The sequence below is a fragment of the Eumetopias jubatus genome, unplaced genomic scaffold (genome assembly GCF_037043125.1).
Source record: "Eumetopias jubatus isolate StellerSeaLion01/CBP00866 unplaced genomic scaffold, mEumJub1_p1.0 scaffold_2, whole genome shotgun sequence".
NCBI lineage: Eukaryota > Metazoa > Chordata > Mammalia > Carnivora > Otariidae > Eumetopias > Eumetopias jubatus.
In genome coordinates this window covers 169,097,702-169,117,109 of record NW_028274808.1, presented here as the reverse complement: position 1 = coordinate 169,117,109, position 19,408 = coordinate 169,097,702, and the positions used below count along the sequence as shown (strand labels likewise).

Sequence of the window (19,408 nt, the reverse complement as noted above, 5' to 3'; positions counted from 1 at the left end):
GTAAAGAAAGAAAAAGAAGTCCCTAAAGTTCAAATGCCCCAAAAGAGACAAAACAGTAACTTCAGGAGGGGGACTTTCAAACCTAAATAGGCAGTACCACCTCCAACCCAGGAAAATGAGGATTAAGTTCAGCTGATCCTCAGTATGGCCAATTAAAAATGGCTCTGAAACTTTGACACACTCCTCCCATTGAGAGGTGAGGTTTTTGCCCTTCCACTTGAACTTGGGTGGGCTCTGTGCCTGCTCTGACCTGAAAGTGACAATTGTTCCAGCTTCCAAGCTCAGGCCTGAAGAGACTGGCAGCTGTGATATCCTCTCTTGAACACTCATCCTGGATATGCTTAGCAGACATGTAAAAAAAGTCCAACTACCTTGTAGGAGAGACCTGATAGAGAGGCTTGAGACTGTGCCTGCCAAGATGCCAGGCATGAGTGAAGCCATCTTGGATTCTAGGACCACACTAGACACAAATTGAATACTACCAACAGATCCCTGTTGATGCATGTATATCAGAAGAATCTTCCAGCTGAGCCCTGCCCAAATCATGCCCAATCATGAGAGATGACAGGTACTCGTTGGTGGTTATTTGACTTACTAAGATATGGGGTAGTATGTTGTATACCAAGAGATCATCAGATCCCTTGCTTCATTCTGGAACTAATGTAACCCCTCACCTTTCATTTCTGGATATATGGCTTTCACTGGAAAGGGGGATCTTAGGTGGTATTACTCTTGAGAGTAAAACCAGGTCCCATAGATGAAAGTTAAGAGAAAGAAGATTCCACCTAAATATAAGAAAGAACTTCTCAGTAGGGTTTTCCATTCCCAGCCTGGAGTGTCTCATGGAAATGATGATGCAATGATCATTGTAGGAATTCAAGGCCAAGATGGAAGCAGTGAAGTAACACAGCAACAAAACCCTCCAAGTTTGGAGTCAAGAAGACTGTGTCTAGATCTGTTTTGCTATAATTACCTGTGTGTTTTACAGCAAGTTGCTTAACCTCTCTCAGTCAATTTGCTCACCTGCCAAACAGAGATATTAATAACAGCAACCTCAGAGAACTGTAATGAGTGTCTGGCCCATGGGAAGCTATGGATGCACATATTTATCAGATCATGATTATCACTAATGCTGCAGAAGTATTTCTGCATTGGATGGAATGTTGAACCAGAAAGCCCCTGTGGTCCTGTCCAACTGAAAACATGCTAGATGATTCCATGACCACTCATGGAAAAGTTTGTGTTTGCTGAAAGCTAAATAAAAGCAGCCAAAACCATTTTCAATTACAACTCAATCAAGTCAATGGCATTCTCTTTTTGTTAACTTGAGGTCATTTAATTTGTACTTAAGACCCCTAATTATTTAAGCAGGAAAGAAGCAAAATAACAACGGATATAACTCACATGTCAAAAAAGCACTGCTTGCTTCACCGACTGTGCCAGCCAGGTGCCCCAGGAACAACATATTATAATGAAAAAGCATGATGAGTCCAGGCAGGAGGGAATCATGTTTGATGTGACAGCCACAGGGGGTACCAATGCTAGATATGGAACTGGAGTGTAGACTGAAACGGAGTTTCAAAGGTCCAGTACGTTTGAACCTCATCCTGCAAACCCCAATATCTCAATAAATATGACACACATGCTAGTGTGCAAGTTACTTTGGATGCTAATGAGTACAGGCATTTCATTTTAATAGTTTGGTTTACTTAAATGCACATTAGAAAAGTACTGGGTTTTCTCTTAAGGTAGTGAGATAAAGTTCCACTTTAAATAAAGGTATTCAGGATGCCTGGGTGGCTCAGTGGGTTAAGCATCTGCCTTCGGCTCAGGTCATGATCCCGGGGTCCTGGGATAGAGCCCTGCATTGCATCAGGCTCCCTACTCAGCAAGGAGTCTGCCTGTCCCTCTCCTCTGCCCCTTCCCCCACGGTAGCCCCCAGCTTGTGCTGTCTTGCACCTCTCCTTCTCAAATAAAGCTTTTTTAAAAAATAATAAATAAATGTATTTAAGCAAAACAAAAGTGAGCTGACTTAAAGAAAAATATTAACTAATTAAATGATGATATAGGTGAATATGGGTATGGGATGATATAGGTGAAATATGGATATGAGAAAAATTGGAAGGGTAGTAGGAAACGGTTGGTATTAGGAAACTAACATAGAAAGACGGAGAAGGAGGGCCACCTGGGTGGCTCAACTGATTAAGTGTCTGACTCTTGGTTCTGACTCAGGTCATGATCTCAGGGTCGTGAGACTGAGCCCCACATGGGAGCTCCTCGCTCAGTGGAGTCTGCTTCTCTCTCTCCCTCTCCCCCACTCAAAAAAATAAAGTCTTAAAAAAAAAAAAAAGAGGGAGAATGAGGAGCAGTTTTTAAACTGGAGAATGACAGGTCAGATGAGTGTTTCACAAGGACAACTGCTGAACGGAGGATGCCCAGTCTCTGGCCTCATCTAACACTCTCCCCCGCACCCCCTTGCTCTTTAACGCCACCCAGACAGTTTAAACAGACTGGGCTTGCCTGGCCCCATGACCCCGCCTTTGTGGCAAGTTGGGTGGTGGTTGAGCGACGAACTCTGGAGCCAGAATGCCTGGATTTGGATCTCCACTGACTGGCTGGTAACAGGTAAATTGTGCATCTTTGTTTCTCATATGCCACCTCACTGGGTTGTAACAAGAACTCAAAAAGTTAATATTTGTAAAGGGCTCAAAAGGTGCCCAGCATTCAGCAAGTACTGTACTACATATATATGCATTCATTAAAATGATGGGTTTTATCCACCCAAAAATCCACCCTCCCTTCCATGCTTCGAAAAAACCTTTCTATTTATTCAAAATTCAGCTGAAACCAAATGTCCACCAACTGATGAACATACAAATAAAATGTGGTATGGCCATACAATATTTTTTTTTTTTTAGATTTTATTTATTTATTCATGAGAGACAGAGGGAGAGACAGAGGGAGAGAGAGAGAGAGAAGCAGAGGGAGAAGCAGGCTCCCAAGGAGCAGGGAGCCTGATGCGGGACTCGATCCCAGGACCCTGGGATCATGACCTGAGCCGAAGGCAGACGCCTAACCATCTGAGCCACCCAGGCACCCAGCCATAAACAGGAATGCAGAGCAGATATATACTACAACATGGATAAACCTTGACAACATATATGCTAAGTGAAAGCCAGATACAAAGGCCACATATTGTATGAGTCTGTTTATAAGAAATGTCCAGAATAAACAAATCCATAGAGACAGAAAGTGGGTTAGTGGTTGCCAGAGGGTATGGGAGAGGGAAATGGGGAGGAACTGCTTAACAGACATGGGGTTTCTTTTTGGGGTAATGAAAATGTTCTGGAATTAAGACAGTGGTAATGGTTGCACAACTTTGTGAATATACTAAAAACCACCGAATTTTACACTTCAAAATGGAGAAATTCGTGGTAAGTGAATTATCTCCAAACAACAACAACAAAAATTCCAGCTAAAAGACCGGCTCTCCTCTCTGATCGCCCCTTCCTCCAGGCTCCCTGTGCAGATCATGTGCCTTGTTATAGGACAGTAAGTTGGTACAGGTCAGTTATCCCCACCGGAGTGTGAGCAGCTTGAAGGAACGAAGAGTGTCCTGTCCATCTACAGCGCCCCAGAATTTAGCAGAATGACCAGTTCCTCGTAGCTGCTCCAGTAAATGCTTGTCATGTAACAAGCAGGACATTACCACTTAAGGGAAGAGCAGATTTGGAGAGTAATTTATTTCCTGAAGCGTGCAGGCTCTGAAGTTCCAAACCAGTAGCAAAAGATCGCATGCCCCTGCACAGGGGCCCAACCCTGGTGAGTATTAAGATTGTGTACGAAACAGTATAAAAAGCTCTTTCTTTTGCCATTGAGACTGAAACAAGCTTAGACTTGGATTTCTTTTTCTCTCCTGTCAACCAGGCTTGTTCGTGCCGGGCAAACATGCAAATCCTGAATTTAGAGATTGTTGGAGCAGTAACAATTTCTGCTCTGATAATCACTGACCCGCCAAAGCCATTGTTAGCAAGACGGGTACAATCCAAGACCCTGGCTCGGAAGCCACACTCGGGCGCGCACATGTCCTGCAGTCAATATATAGAGCAGAAATCCCACAAACATGGCACCGTTGAGTGAAGGCGAGTGTCGTATATGAACATTCCTTAGGGTCAGTCTGCTAATCCTGCTGTCACCGCTGATTTGGAAAAACAAGATGACGCAAAACATGTGAGCTATCTGCACTGTTTGGATACACGTCCATCCTTTTCTTTTTCATGTTCCACTTTGTCTGGGGAGGCAGGTGTGAAACGAGAAAGCAGTTGAGAATGTTAATTTACAATGCCTGGATTAAACTGTGGCTTCCACGTGAACTCAGCAGTTTCTTCAAGGAGCCTCGGTGCCAGCTCTGTAAAACGGGGACTGTGAGTACCACAGCGATGGTGTGGGGGTTAATTGAGTTAAAGTGAGGGACCGTCGTATACAGAACTGTGGGCTGGTCTAAGACAACTACGTGGAAAAAGGCAAACGCATTACAAAAGAACTTAAAGAAAAACAGATAAATTGAAGCACTCAGGTGATTTTTCTTCCTTTCTTCCTTTTTTAAAGTTTCTGTTGTTTTTTTGTTTTCCCTTTCTATACAGTAAAGTACATGTTTTGCCCATGACACAAAGTCCTTGTAACCTGGTTTCTTCCCACTCTGCCTCATCTCTCTCTCTGGGCTCAGGGACTCCCCCTAAATGGCAACTGCCTACCTGTTCCCATATCTCTGAGTCTCTATCAAGACTCATTCAAGAATGACCTCTAATTCTGGAGCCAAGCTGCCAGGTTTCAAACTCTGGCTCTGTCTTTACTAAGCTATGTAACCTTAGGTAAGTCACATAACCTCCGTGTACTTCAGTGTTCTGCTCTGTGAAATGGGGATAATAAGTGTATGTACCTCATAGTGTTTTTATGCAGATTAAATGAGTTCCTCTGTAAAGTGCTTAGAATAGGACCAGGCACTTAAGACATCATATGTAAATGTTAAATATATTAAAGGTCTTATTTTTATGAGGAGCTCCCTAAACATCTCCCTCTTTCCCCGCTATGCCTCTTCAGGTGAAACCAATGCTATTGATTCCAGTAATATCTAGAATATTTCACTTTTAAAGTGTCCAACTGTCTGTACCAGACCATAAGCTCCTTGAAAACAGATCTTTTCTTATTTCTAGAAGATAAATGTAGGCACAAAATAGTTTTCAGCAAATCAATGGAGAAATAAGCACCTCTCTATTCTAGAAAGAACAAAAGAACTTTTTTGTTGGTTTATATGTCTCACCTTGTCTGTGAGCTCCTTAAGAATTCAGAATATTTCTTACCCATTTCTCATCTCCAATGCCTAGTATAAAACCTACATGCACTCGGGTGAATAAATGGCTGGAGTTGTTACCACCAAAAAGGCCAACAAAACACATTGAATTTTCAAGAATAGTTTTGTAAGCAAACTGAAAAGCATTATTCAAGACTTGGGAAAAGCCACAGAGCATCTTAGATTAAATTGTCCAACATAAAGATAGTATGACTTTTATATATACATATATCATACATATGTATATACATGTATACGCATGTATATATATATACGTATATACATATATGTATATACAATGTATGTATATGTAATATGTGTACATAATATGTATATATAATATACATATACATGTATATATAAAATATCATGAGGAGCAACTAAACTAATCAAGCATTGGGTATTAGCGTTCCATATGCCTCTCCAAAACAGAAAGATGAAGACTGAGATAAAACAGAACTCAAGGGACACCTGGCTGGCTCCGTCAGTAGAGCATGTGACTCTCGATCTCAGGGTCATGAGTTTGAGCCCCACACTGGACATGGAGCATACTTAACAACAAAAAAAAAGAACTCAAACGTCCAAAGTATGAAGGGACAAGAGGGCCGGGGCGCAGTTAAATTACCTACATCTAGAAGCCTGAGGGTAGTAAATTGTAAAACCAGCTGTTCCTAAAGAAGTTCCCCAGAATTTGAATGAATTCACTCATGTGGACCAATAATGTATGGGTGTGTAGAGATAATGGTATCTAGGGTCTTGTATCTAACTGACATTCAAAGAACTGTTAACTAGAAATTCCAGGAATTGCCCTAAATGACATGACCTGGCATAATACAAAGGGTGTTCCACGATTGTAATTAATTTCTCATGGTATCTAGGTGAACGAAGTTTCCCTCAGTTAGGAACAACTGCAAACATAAACGCATTTATCTTTCTTCCCCAAATCTACAGGGCATCATCTATTGACAAAAATGTTTCTTCACAGGAAAATGTCAGCCTAGTACATGGAGTTCATTTCTAGCCATCTTTTAATGTTTGTTGTCTTTCCAAAGCTGTTGACAGTGTGCCTATATACCAGCACGTGTTAACAGAGATCTTCTCTCTCCATGGAGTTTAAAAGCATTGTATAAGGATTTTCCATTTTAAATGAATTTAAGATCCAGACTTGATAACAACATAGGACACTTTCATTCTACTTAACCTAGAGCTTTCAACTGAAAGCATCTTTAGGTCTGAAAAGATTCTAACAAACTTTCTCAAAGCCCGGCTCTGTTAGAAATTTATAAATGCCAACACACCTCTAAAAAAAAAAAAATTTTTTTTTAAATTAAAAAAAAAAAAACCCTAACAAAAGTAGGTATTTTAGTGACATTAGTAGGACCTAAGGAAAAATTCTCAGAACCTGGGAAAGGACTGCAGTGACTAACATTAAGCACTGAACCCATAGCAAAGAGAAAAACCATTAATTGGGGATTTTTCCAAAGTGTTAATTAGGGTGCTGGCAAACACTTGCATCCTAAGAACAGAGTTCAGTTCAACTTTGTCCTGACCTTCTCCCCACAAATCCCTTCCCTGACCCTGAATCTTCAGAAAGGGGATGGGTGTTAAAAACTGAAGGAAGAAACAGGGGCGCCTGGGTGGCTCAGTCGGTTAAGTGGCCAACTCTTGATTTCCGCTCAGATCATCTCAGGGTCTGAAATTGAGTCCCGCTGGGCATGGAGCCTGCTTAATATTCTCTCCATCTCCCTCTGCCCCACCCCGATCTGTTTGCAGGTGTTCTCTCTCAAAACAAACAAACTAACTAAAGGAAAAAACACTCTGTTCAAGTTGTATGGGACTACAGTGGTTGTGGCGAGCAAAGACTTGTCTAGGATAGCATTTCCCAACCTTGGCACTATTGACATTTGGGGACCAGTAATTGTTTGTTGTGAGGCACTGTCCTGTGCATTGCAAGTTGTTTAGCAGCATCCCCGGCCTCTGCCCATAAATGCTGGTAGCACCCCACCCCTCCCCAATGGTGGCAACCAATAATGTATCCAGACACTGCCAAAAGTCCCCTGGAGGACAGTCTTCCCCAGCAGAGAAGAACTGGTCTCGAACCACCCTATATGCCAGCAATATTCTCTATCCCAAATGGGATTTAGGAACCAAGAATCAAGTCTGTAAGAACTTTGCAACATGTGGGCAAGCCATCTAACCTAGCAGTTTTCCTCCTGTGATTCAATGGCAGAATGACTGCTCTTCTAATTCAACTCCCTTCCCCCCCACCTTGATCTTCAGTGTGTCTACACTGGCTTCCAGTTTCCACTCACATAATATGGAGAAGTGCATATTTGCACTTTGTAACGTTAGGTAAGGAAGAGACAAGAAATATATGTGCATGTTCTAAATGGATCTATTTTTTTTAATGAATCCATTTTTAAGTGTCAACATTTACAGCATGAATTTCCATGCCCCTAAGGTGATTGTAACTCACAAGGAAATCCAGTTTCATCCTGTAATATTTTTATCTTTTGTAATATGGGATGAATCTTTGTTCATCCACGATTTACACTTAGTTTTCAATATTAAATGTTATTTAATAATGATTGGGACATAATGTGAATTAAAGAAGTTTTCTATATTAAATATTCAATTATCTTGGCATATATATTTATCAAACATTAACATATATTAACTGTATAATGTAAATGTCAAACATTCAATATCGAAATACTAAATATAAACAGGATTAATTTGAATTAGAAGAGATCTTTGATGGCTGAAACTATACTTAAGATTTCCGAATTTTTTTTTAAGATTTTAAAGTAATCTCTACACCCAACATGGGGCTCGAACTCACATCCCTGAGATCAAGAGTCACCTGCTCTACCCACTGAGCCAGCCAGGAGTCCCAAGATTTTTTAATGTTAACCCACCAACACCACCATCAGTTTCCCATTCACAGTAGATACTTAGTGTTAGAATATTACTTTGTCATTTGAGATATATAAATAAAGGTCACATACCTAACCTGTATCTGCAAATCTGGCCATAGTGAGAAAGAGAGAAATACTAAAATACAAAAGAGCTAGAAGAGGTGCCTCCTGTTTTGCCGATGGTGCTGGATACGAAGGGAAACTAAACATCTCCCTGGCAAGTTTAACAGGCATCTCAGTAAACATGCCCAAACCAGAGTGTTTGATTCCCTCTGCCCCCCTTAAAACTTGCTCTCCTTCAATCTCCCCCACAGCACCCGGTAACTCAAGCCAGAATCCTCACTCCCTCCCTCACCCCTACATCCAGGCCATCACCAAATCTTGCTATGTCCTCCAGCTGGTAAAACTCCTGCCATTGCTGAACAGACATTGTAAAAAAGGCAGGAGGAGACGCAGAAGAATCTCATGCAGTCAACCCGCTTCTGTCCATCTCTACTGCCAGCCCTTCTTGCCTTGTCGGACGGGACAACCTCCCTCCAATCCAGTCTCCACCCAGCTGTCACTTAGATTGTAACTAGCAAACCCCCTTTCATGGCTTTCCGTTAGGCTCAAGAGAAACAAAATGCAAACTCTTTCCCACGGTCTTGAAAAGCCTACATACTCTAGGTCTCAGTAACCCCCAAATCCTACCTCACAGCCCTCCTCTGCCCTTCACTCCAGCCCTGCAGCAACATCAGCCTTTTATGACCCCCAACGTGTCGAGCTTTTCCCAGCCTCAGTACCTTCATAAATCCATCCAAGGATCCTCCTATCCATCAGAAACCTCAGCATCCACCTCCCTGGAGGAGCCTTCTTGGACCACCCAGCTAGGAGAGTCCCACCTACTATCATCTAGTTCCCAGTGGTTCCTTCGTAGTACTGAATCCCATGTCCACACCCAAAGAAAGCCCCATGAGGCAGAGAACTTTATTCCTCCCCTGCATACGTGGTACCCAGTGACTGGCACACAGCAGCGACTTGATAAGTAACAGCTGAGTCTGTGTCTACCTAAGAAAAATAGGTCTTTCAATGTCTGGTTTAAACCAGTTTAGTTCATATTCATCTTTTTCTTCAAGTGTACCTATTGACTAGGTCAGTATTTTGATAAATTTTTCTAACTCATAAATAATGACATCAGCATCATCTACATTATATCATTAAAGATAAGTCTAATTTAACATTTATGTGCTGTTCATTTTTAATGTCCCATTCTGTACATATAGTAATAAAATGATTTGCAGGAAGTACTATCATTATTAGCTGTTTATTAGGTAATATTTAATTTAATTCCTCAGCAAACTTTCCAGTGACTATCAGTTGTGATGACAGCTTCCAAATCAACTTGGAAGTGAAAAAAATCCAAGTAATTCTAACTCGGCCACAAGCCACAATCAACAAAAGTCAGACATAATTAAATCCAGGATCTTCACGTACCTGCAGCAGAATTTATGTACTATCGCCTGTTGTTGTTGTTGTTTTTTAATGCAAAGAACCTTGCTGATGGAGTATATACCCACCTCAAAGACCAGTTCTAGTGTTTCCAAGCTTAGGAGCCACAGGATTCTACCAGCCATTGGAAAAGCTCCTTCCGGTGCCGTGTTATGGCTCTAAAAAAAGACAGGTGGACACACAGAGAGGTGTGCCACCAAGGCCCACGAAATGTAGTTTTGCCAAACCACGTTAACTGTGCAAAGGGAGACAATGAGGAACAACGTATCGGGGAGTTGTTATGCCACTCAGTACAAGGTAAGACAGAGGTTTTGCGCAAACATGATGGGGAAATATTAAAGACACGGACAATGACACTACCACTCTCATCACATGCCATGTCAAGGCAAAATACCTCAGTGAGCTCTACAATCAAGAAAAATTGAGATGGAGTACTGTAACAGCAATAGGCATTTGGCAAAATCTCAAAGCTCAAAAGAGATAGTTTAAAAAAAACAAAACACACTTGACAGTTACTTTCAGAACAATCATTAATTATAATTAAATGACAATAGAAAAAGTAATAAACCGTAGAGTAACATGAGTTAGACAAGTGTAATTATCTGTAGGGCATGCAATTCACAAGACTGGTTCAAATCAGGGCTGTAAGAATTAGATGGAAATCACAAAAAGATTGCCAAAGACGAGGCTTTGATTTGGAAATAGCACAGTGCTGAAATGATTGCGCCATCCCCGACACTCAGCCCTGCCTTGCTCTTTACTTAGTCATCAGCCTCCATCAAGCGCTCCCGGTGGCACAGAAAATAAGGAAACCAGAGAAACCAGAGAAAATATGGCAGCTTCACAGGGGAGGTCTGGGAGAAAAATCATGCTTATTCAGAAAGATGTGTCTGTGGTTGTATTTTGAGTAGGACACTCAAATTATACTACACTTTCAATCATACTTGTGCTGTGTAAAAGCCTGTGTGTTTTATTCATTTATTCAACAAATATTTACTGAGTACCTACTTTGTGGCAGACTCCACCCTAAGGTATTTGGGATACATCAATAAATGAAGCATACACTCTAGTGGGAAGAGACAATGAACTACATCATTACACAGCATGCTAAGTACCAAAAAGAAAAACAGAGCAAGGAAGGAAGATAGAGAGTGCCAACAGGAAGGAGGAAGTACTGTTTTTGATAAAGGGAGGAAGAACAAAGGCTTGAAAGAGGTGAAAAGGTGAGCCATGCAGGTATTTGGGGAAAATGGTTCAAAGAGAGGGAACAGCTCATGCAAAAGCCCTGAGGCATGAAACAGTGGCTACAGCAGAGTGAGTAAGGGAACGAGTGAAAGGAGGTGAAGTTAAAGAGGTAATGGGACTAGAAATATAGTGCCTCACTGGCTTTAAGTGTGATGGAGAAGGGCATCTCAGCAGGGGACTGACATGATCTGACTTCTGTTTTAAAATAACCCTTCTAGGGCGCCTGGGTGGCTCAATCGGTTAATTCGGCTCAGGGCATGATCTCAGGGTCCTGGGATGGAGTCCACATCGGGATCTCTGCTCAGCAGGTTGTCTGCTTCTCCCTCCACCCCATCCCCCTGCTCGTGATCTCTCTCTCTCACGCTCTCTAATAAATAAAATCTTAAAAAATAATAAGAATAAAATAAAATAATCCTTCTAGGGGCGCCTGGGTGGCTCGGTCAGTTAGGCGCTGTCTCTTGATTTTGGTCATGATCTCAGGGTCGTAAGATCGAGTCCTGCAGTGGGATCTGCACTCAGCAGAGTCGACTTGAGATTCTCTCTCTCCCTCTCCCTCTGCTCCTCCCCCTGCACTCACGGGCATGCACGCTCTCGCTCTCTCTCAAATAAATAAAATCTTAAAAAAATATATAATCCTTCTAGATACCGTGTCAAAAGCAGTGTAGGGGTGAGGGCAAAGGCGAAAGCAAGAACAGAAAAGCAGTTTCTGCAGTTCTAGTGACTAGTTCATGGACTATCTCTAGTCAGTGGAGAAAGGGCAAGACCCGAGACAAATTACTAGGACATGTGAGAACATGGGTGTTACCACTAATTTCAGGGTCTGTGTGCCTCCTACAGATACTACTGGGGAGTGACTCCTCCTAGGTTCCACTCTGGGAAGGGTGCTGGGAGGATATTCCAAGATCCCTGCCTTCCCAGGCTGGGAGTGCTGTCTCTGTGGACAGCGGAGCGATTGCAAAAACAGAGCACAAATCCGAGCTGGTAGATTCTGTTTACTCACTGGCAAATCTACATATAATCTGAGGTGGATCCTGGAACCCACAATGAAGGGCAAAGAGCAGAGGAGGTGCCTGAGCCAAACTATTGTTTGCAGCAAGTGGGAAGAGCTAACTTGTTACTGGATTCCCTTTGCTCTGCAAATAGGATTTCACTAGAAGCAATTCTCTCAACACTTCTTGATCATCTGTCCTCCTTCCTCAACACTTTTCCTTGGCCAAGAGTACAGCGCCAGCCCACGGACAAAACCACACCACTGCGGCTCACCGATCTATGTGTTCACCTGACATTATTTCCTCTCTTGGATCTCTCTGTTCATGTCCCCTAATTTTGGGAAAATGTTCTTTTTCCTAATAAATTATCTAATAAATCCTCCTAATCTTGAGAAAATGCATTTCTTCACCTTCTCATAGTTACCTAGTAACAGGTCTGAGCTTTTTCAAGGATATTAAAGAGCAGAAAAAAGAGGAATAAACTTTTAGACAATGCAATGGGTACACCGTAAAATTTCACCCCCTCTCTACCCTGGCCTCCCCCGCCCTGCCCTGCTTTCAGAGGCTGGACTGTGGATAGGGCTTCTGTTCTGGCTCAGCCCTGCCTGAGTTTGCTGCAGCTCCATCATATTTCCCCTACTTAACAATTTGGGGTAAAATGCTTGTGGGGAGAAAAAGAAGTCATGCAAATAAAAATGTGTAATCAGGGTGACTGGCTGGCTCGGTCCGTAGAGTGTGTAACTCTTGATCTCAAGGTCCTGAGTTCAAGCCCCACGTTGGGGGTAGAGCTTACTTAAAAAATAAAAAAAAAAAGTATACATACCCATGGAATGCAAAATGCCATGATTTTAGATGGCAATGTATCTGGGCTAAGACATTCTTTTTTTTTTTTTTTTTTTTTAAGATTGTATTTGTCAGAGAGAGCGCAGAAGCAGGGGGAGCAGGAAGCAGTGGGAGCGGGAGAAGCAGACTCCCCACCGAACAGGGAGCCCGATGCTGGGATCGAACCCAGGACCCTGGGATCATGACCTGAGCCCAAGGCAGGTGCTTAACCGACTGAGTCACCCGGCGTTCCTGGGCTAAGAAATTCTTATTTATCAGGCACTCAACTATAAACTAGAGACACTGAGGAATACAAGTATTATTCAGATACAAATCCTATCTCCAAAGAACTTAGTTTGTGTTCGGTAGGGAAAACAGTGAATGTACAAAAGTAAGAAGTGATATAAAATGCCATGAGAAATACACAGGTACGGGGCGCCTGGGTGGCTCAGTCGGTTAAGCGGCTGCTTTCAGCTCAGGTCATGTTCCCAGGGTCCTGGGATCGAGCCCCGCATCGGGCTCCCTGCTCTGCAGGAGCCTGCTTCTCCCCCTCCCACACCTCCTGCTTGTGTTCCCCCTCTCGCTGTGTCTCTCTCTGTCAAATAAATAAAAATCTTTAAAAAAAAAAAAAGAAATACACAGGTAAGGCACTGTGGCAGTTCTAAGAAAGGTCCATATATTATACATTATGATTATGACTAGCTAATACTAACCAACAAAAGTCATAATAGGAACTATTTAAGTTTGATGTATTTAGGGTTCTTTTCACAGAATATTTCCATTTTGTGTTAGCCCTTCCTGGGAATTTTTTTTTAGAGGTTTAATTTTTTTAGGTAACCTGTACACCCAGTGTGGGGACTTGAACCTCCAACCCCAAGATGGAGGGTCATATGCTCTACCAACTGAGCCAGTCAGGCACCCCACCAATTCTGACAATCTATACTCAAGTCTTCAGCAGGCCACTTGGCGGTGTCTCACCAACAGATACAACAGTTATCATTCCTTTTGTCTCTAATCAACATCTTTTGTTTACCTAGAGAGAGGAAAAAAGTGTACCTTGGTGATTCCAAGTAACATTTTTCTCCATACAACTAAGATACAAAAACCAAAAGTAACTCAGCAAAATAGTGCCTGTGTGCAATGGCAACGGCCACTTGGTCAAAGCCAAATAGTGAAGTTAAGAAGAGAGTCCTGGATTCCAACCAGCAGAAGAGGTCGTGAAAGAAAACTCTTATATGAAGGAGGGTGGTGAGGTAAGAACTCAAACACAGAAATACATCAAAACATGGTACATGTGCCCATCACCTTGACTATGTGCCATATTATACTGACTTCATGCCCAGCGCCATGCCAATCTCTGCTCACACAGTAATCTAGTTATTCCTTGTAACAGCCCTGTAAGGTGGGCATTTTACAGCTGGGAAAACTGAGTCACGGAGAGAGTTTTTCTGGTTTTGTTTTTGTTTTGTTTTTTAGGTAACTGCCTAAAGTCCCCTGGCTCCTAAATGGCATGGCCAGGATGTGAATCAAGGCAGTCCATACTCTGAGCCACTCTGCCAAGGAGTTTGAATTTAGCGCAACTGTTATCCCTTTTCCCCAAACTGTCATTTTCACTCTGGCTAGCCACCTTTTCTTTCTTTCCCCGTGTGACCAAATTTTGCTGATTACCCTCAGAACAAACTAGTCCGCAGAGGTGAGTTCTCCGCGTCAGTATGCTGCAGCTTTTGTCTTCTAGAATCTAACTGAACTCCAAGGAAAATTCCCAACCCCCACATTCCTCCCTGGGAAAGTCTACAATAATGAGATCATCTGCATGGAGAAATATATCATAGATATCAGCGGGTACAGTATACACACATCAGGCCATTGAATTTTCTGTTAATAATAAGTTGCAGCGCCCCATTGAGTTTCCTGTGCCACCAAATCCTCCCAGTTAATTACACAAAGGCAACTTTGTCTTGGGAAGCCTACTGAGAAGATGCGCCTAACCTTGGCAAGAGCTTGGTGTACCAAGGACCATGTTATTATTTTTAAAAATAAATAACAAACAGAAATATTAGTTAAGCTGTCTTTTCAAGAGCTACAGTGCTATTATCATCACGCACGTGGATCCCTACTTTTAGAAACATGACTATTTGACCCAAGCGTGAAAGGCTCAAATAAACATTTTCAGAATGGCAATCAAATTGATCTCAGAGAAGAAGCACCTGAAAAAAAAAAATCTTCTTCATTTTATTAAATACTTTTCTTTTTCTTTTGGCACGATGTGAAATGCTTTACAAAAATGATTGAGCCGGGTCTCAGTGCTCCGAAAGGTAAATATTTTTATTCTAATTTTTACAGGTTGGCATTTCCTTGGTCAGGTAGAGAGACATCCTGTTCCTGTTTCGGTGCACAATGCCCCACATTCATTGTACCCCAACCACTGTTCATTGGCACATATAGTTAACTCTTGCTCACCCACGTATGGATTATCCAATTATCCACAGTTTCTGGGATCACACTTTCTCCTCAGTTGGTGGACGAATAGGAGCAAAACTATTAGCCAAAGCAAAGCACAATCAGGAAGCTAGAACTATCAGCAACTCTCCTTTCATTCAACACATACACACTGGGTACCTCCCATGGTCCTGGTACTGGGCCATCATGTTCCTAAGAACCACAAAAGTACAGTATCCTCAAAGACAAATAGCTTTAATTGAGGAGACTGGAGATGGTTTTCTTGATTAATGTGAATAGATATAACTTCTAAGTAAAATATATATTTTGCCCTACCAGGAATCTGCTGAGACCAAAGGACTGACATTTTCCCAAATCACAAAGGGTTTTCAGGGTTACACCAGCCCTTTGTCCTCTCCGATGTCATATCTCTTAAATGGCCTTCAGAAAGGTAGAGATTATACTTCTGATTTCTAAAATGACTCCTCTTAAAACTTGATAGGGTTTATCCAAAGAGCAACCATAAACTACTGTCAATTCTGGTAGAGTATCAGTTTACTTAGGTTTTATATTGTACAAACATATGAGCTTACGTCTAAACATACCTACAAATCGTTTTTTCACTAATGAAGTTCCCGTGATGACAACAACGGAATATTCACAACCATGAAACAGAATGCTCGTATCATACACAGAAGCTACATAAACTGAGGTGGGATTTTTTTTTTTTTCAGGTGTTCTTAAACCGTGGCACAAAGTAGAGAAAAGGCAGAATGGAAGGCAATAACGCAGTTGAGAGTCTGCCTTTTGTAATCAGTTTCCTTATGGTCCTACCAAGGGATGATACCTTGAACCCGTTCATATTAGCCATCTATTGCAGTGTACTAGAGGCATTTGAATTACAAAAGGTGGGGGGGGTGAGCCTCTAAATCCTACAGTTGCCAGTTCACCCGCAACAATTTGAGGGCATTAATAAATCTCCACGGGAGCTTTCCAGTGCATTCCACATTACTAACAGTATTTGGAACTCACCTGTTTCTCGGCCACGTGATCCTCCAGATACTCTCCCCCCTTCTACTTTTACTGGAAAATTCCTCCCTCACCCATTTTTCAGGACAAAATATAAAAGGTCCTAAAAAGAAGGGGCATGCGACTGCTAGGGGAGAGAATACCTTGTCCCTCTGTCTCCTCTCCCCCATACAGATGCTGACAGAAATGAAGGAGAAGCAACTACAAGAGAAGAAACCATCAGAAATCCAATGCAGACCACCTCAGGAGAGTTTTCCTGACAAGACGATTCAGAGACCACACGCAAAAGGTGGCAAGGTGCCATTTCCCCCTCAATGCCTCTAGCCTGAGAGGTTTCCAGCAACCTGAGGTGGTAACTGAACAATTACTTATTGTCATTCCCACAACAGTTCTTTTCTGGAGAATCGAAAGGCCTCCTACCTCACAACTCAAGTCATTCCTGCATTGCCCTTCTTGAAAGTCCTTTTTCCATTTGTTCTTTGAAGCAATTACTCCAAGCAGGTGGTTGTTTGACTAGCACGTACCTCTTACAACCCTGAACCAGAAAGTCGACACCATCATAAGACACAGAAACTGCTCCCAAGGGGAAAAATATATCTCTTCATCAGGCCAGCGGTTGAAATGTTCCAATAACCTTTACCTTGGAATCATCCTGCCAACCACTTTTTAAGCTGCATTCATGTCTTCATTGTAACTTAAATGTTTGGCACACAAATTCTAGATTTAGGCAAAATACATCCTTTTTCTAAATCTTATGAATCCCAAACTTAACCCCTCTTCAGAGTACATTTTTTCTAGGCTTATGCATCCTCTGGGAAAACGTAATCACAGTTTCACTTGAACCTCGTGTCCAATTTTGGGATCCCTCTCCTCCTACCAGCACCCCTAAACCTAGTCCTCTGCCTGTTCCTGAAAAATCAGAAGGGACTGGAAATGTGAGGTGGAATCCTGTCTGAAATAGGCAAATACCTTCCTAGAGCAGTCAAAGCTCAATCATTTGGGACTCCTGATCTTACCAAATCTTCAGATCAAGAGTAGAATTTGGAAAGCAAATGCATTTTGTAAAAAAATAATAATAATTTCATCTGCTTTAACCTTCTAATCTTTGTTTAAATTACCTAGAACAGGTTCCATTACTAATAAACCAAAGAGAACAGTCTAAACTGAATGTTCTTATCATGTGAGGAAAAAAAAAATGTGAGTAGTCTTATTAAACACTAGTTAGAGCAAGTATATAGGACACGTGGCCAGAAGCAGTTTCCCTGTTTTCTATCTTGAGTCTATCTTTGTCACCAACTGTTTTGGTCACAATCCTTTCAAAATTTAGCCCACAGCAGCGCAATAGGGAATCAAAAACAAATATGTTGACTATTAAAACTATAGAGGCTGGAGTATAATGATGATGCCAGATTTTCAATCCTACAAGCTTCAGAAAACTCACGAACCAAGAGGAAGCTAAAGTTATCTTCAAAATTTGATTCATTTTCCACGTACACTCAAAAAGACTCTTGAACACTTGAATTTATGAGGCTGGCGGCTTTGTTGTCGACAGCTTATTTCCTCATTTGACAAATCTTGAACGTTAATAATGAAGCTAGGCTTTGGTGAAATTTCTGATTCCTCATTCTCCCGTATGCAGTTATTAAGACAAAGAGGCCGACGGTATCCCTATCGGACCAGGCTGAACGAAGGGTAAGGTGGACGAGAAAAGATACCAAAACCATTTCTTTCTCTTCCTCCTTTTTTCCTCTCAGACTGAGTTGGTTTTGTTTCCCTCCGAGATTTCAGACCATCAATCTGCCCAAGATCGCTGTTTAAATTAATAGCAACACAAACTCGCACAAAGTGCTATCTCGTCGCCTCATCCCCACTGACAACCTTTCACCTGTTAGAATCGAATGGGCACCTGCAGTTCTCAAACGCTCTTGGTCTAAGTGCAGTTGTGCTTAAAACTTCTTCATGTCTGGTTGTCAACCCTTTGCTTCCTCTCCCCTGAAAAATGTGTGAGTCCAGCATTAAAACTTTTAAAGAATATTTTTTTTTTTGCTAAGTGAAATAAAGAACACATTTCTAATCTGCATTCCTGCTAAAGACAAATGAGTGAGTCATTCAGATGCCATTAGAAAAAAAATTGCTTGATTTTCATAAAAACCAGTGTGGCCTTTAAGTAAATACCTTGAGGATGCTATCTTTCTATCACTTTGATAAGCCTCAAGAAAGAAGCCACATCCCCAAATGTCTTGGAGCCGTATCCAGGAGTAGATGAACTTTTACCTAATTAAAAAAGTGCATCATTTATTTGAAAAGCTCCACATCATTTATTTTAACTGATTTATTCAATATCCGGTGACTGGTGGTTTGTCAACTGTCATAATTCATCAGCCCTACACTTTTATGCAGACTGAATTTGTAACTTTAAACAACTAAGCCTCCTCCGTTTAGTGTTACCTTTGGAGGTAAATTACTGCCGCAAGCCATTCCTCCTCATTCCCCCCATCTTCACACTTAAATGCAATAGATGCCTGTCACGAAATTTCCTCAATCTCACTTTAATAACCTGATTCTAAAGTCACCTGTGCCTCTGGTTGACCCAGTCATGTGTTTTCAAGGGTGAAAAAAAAAATCTGTTTCTTGTATGGAAAAGGTTTCATCACCAGAGGAAACATGATGGGGCTGACTGTATATGATTTTCTGCTTTTCCAGAAGCTGACGCTTTTAAAATCTTTTTATAAACCATCTCTTTCCCACTAAACGTATCAGAGCTGCAAGGAGAGCGTTACAATGAGGGAGATCAGGGCTGAAGAGAGAAAAAGAAAAAAAATTGTTCAAAACTGCGACCCAGATGTAAGATTAAGGGAAGGTAGTTAGAAGGATTGCCAAAAACCACCTTACCTTTGTTATGTATCTGGAGTCGCCCACTTCAGAAATTAACACCACTCACAGCCCGGTAGCAATTTACACGGCTAGGAAGTAACCTACAACATCTTCTCGGCCTCCCTCTTTTTAATGTAAAATCAAAATAAGGAGTGTCCAGCTACTCCCCACCGCGCCGCTTAAAGCAACAGATCGTTTTAGGCTTAACTCCCAGGCCCTGGGAATTCCAGTTTGTCAGAATGTCTTAACCTTGG

At 41.7% G+C, this 19,408-nt stretch overlaps 1 protein-coding gene across 4 annotated transcripts in view; it reads right to left on the bottom strand.

Moving 5' to 3' along the window:
• Positions 1–19,408, bottom strand: part of RBM47 (RNA binding motif protein 47) — a 158,475-nt gene that overhangs the window by 137,775 nt on the left and 1,292 nt on the right. The window lies entirely within an intron of this gene.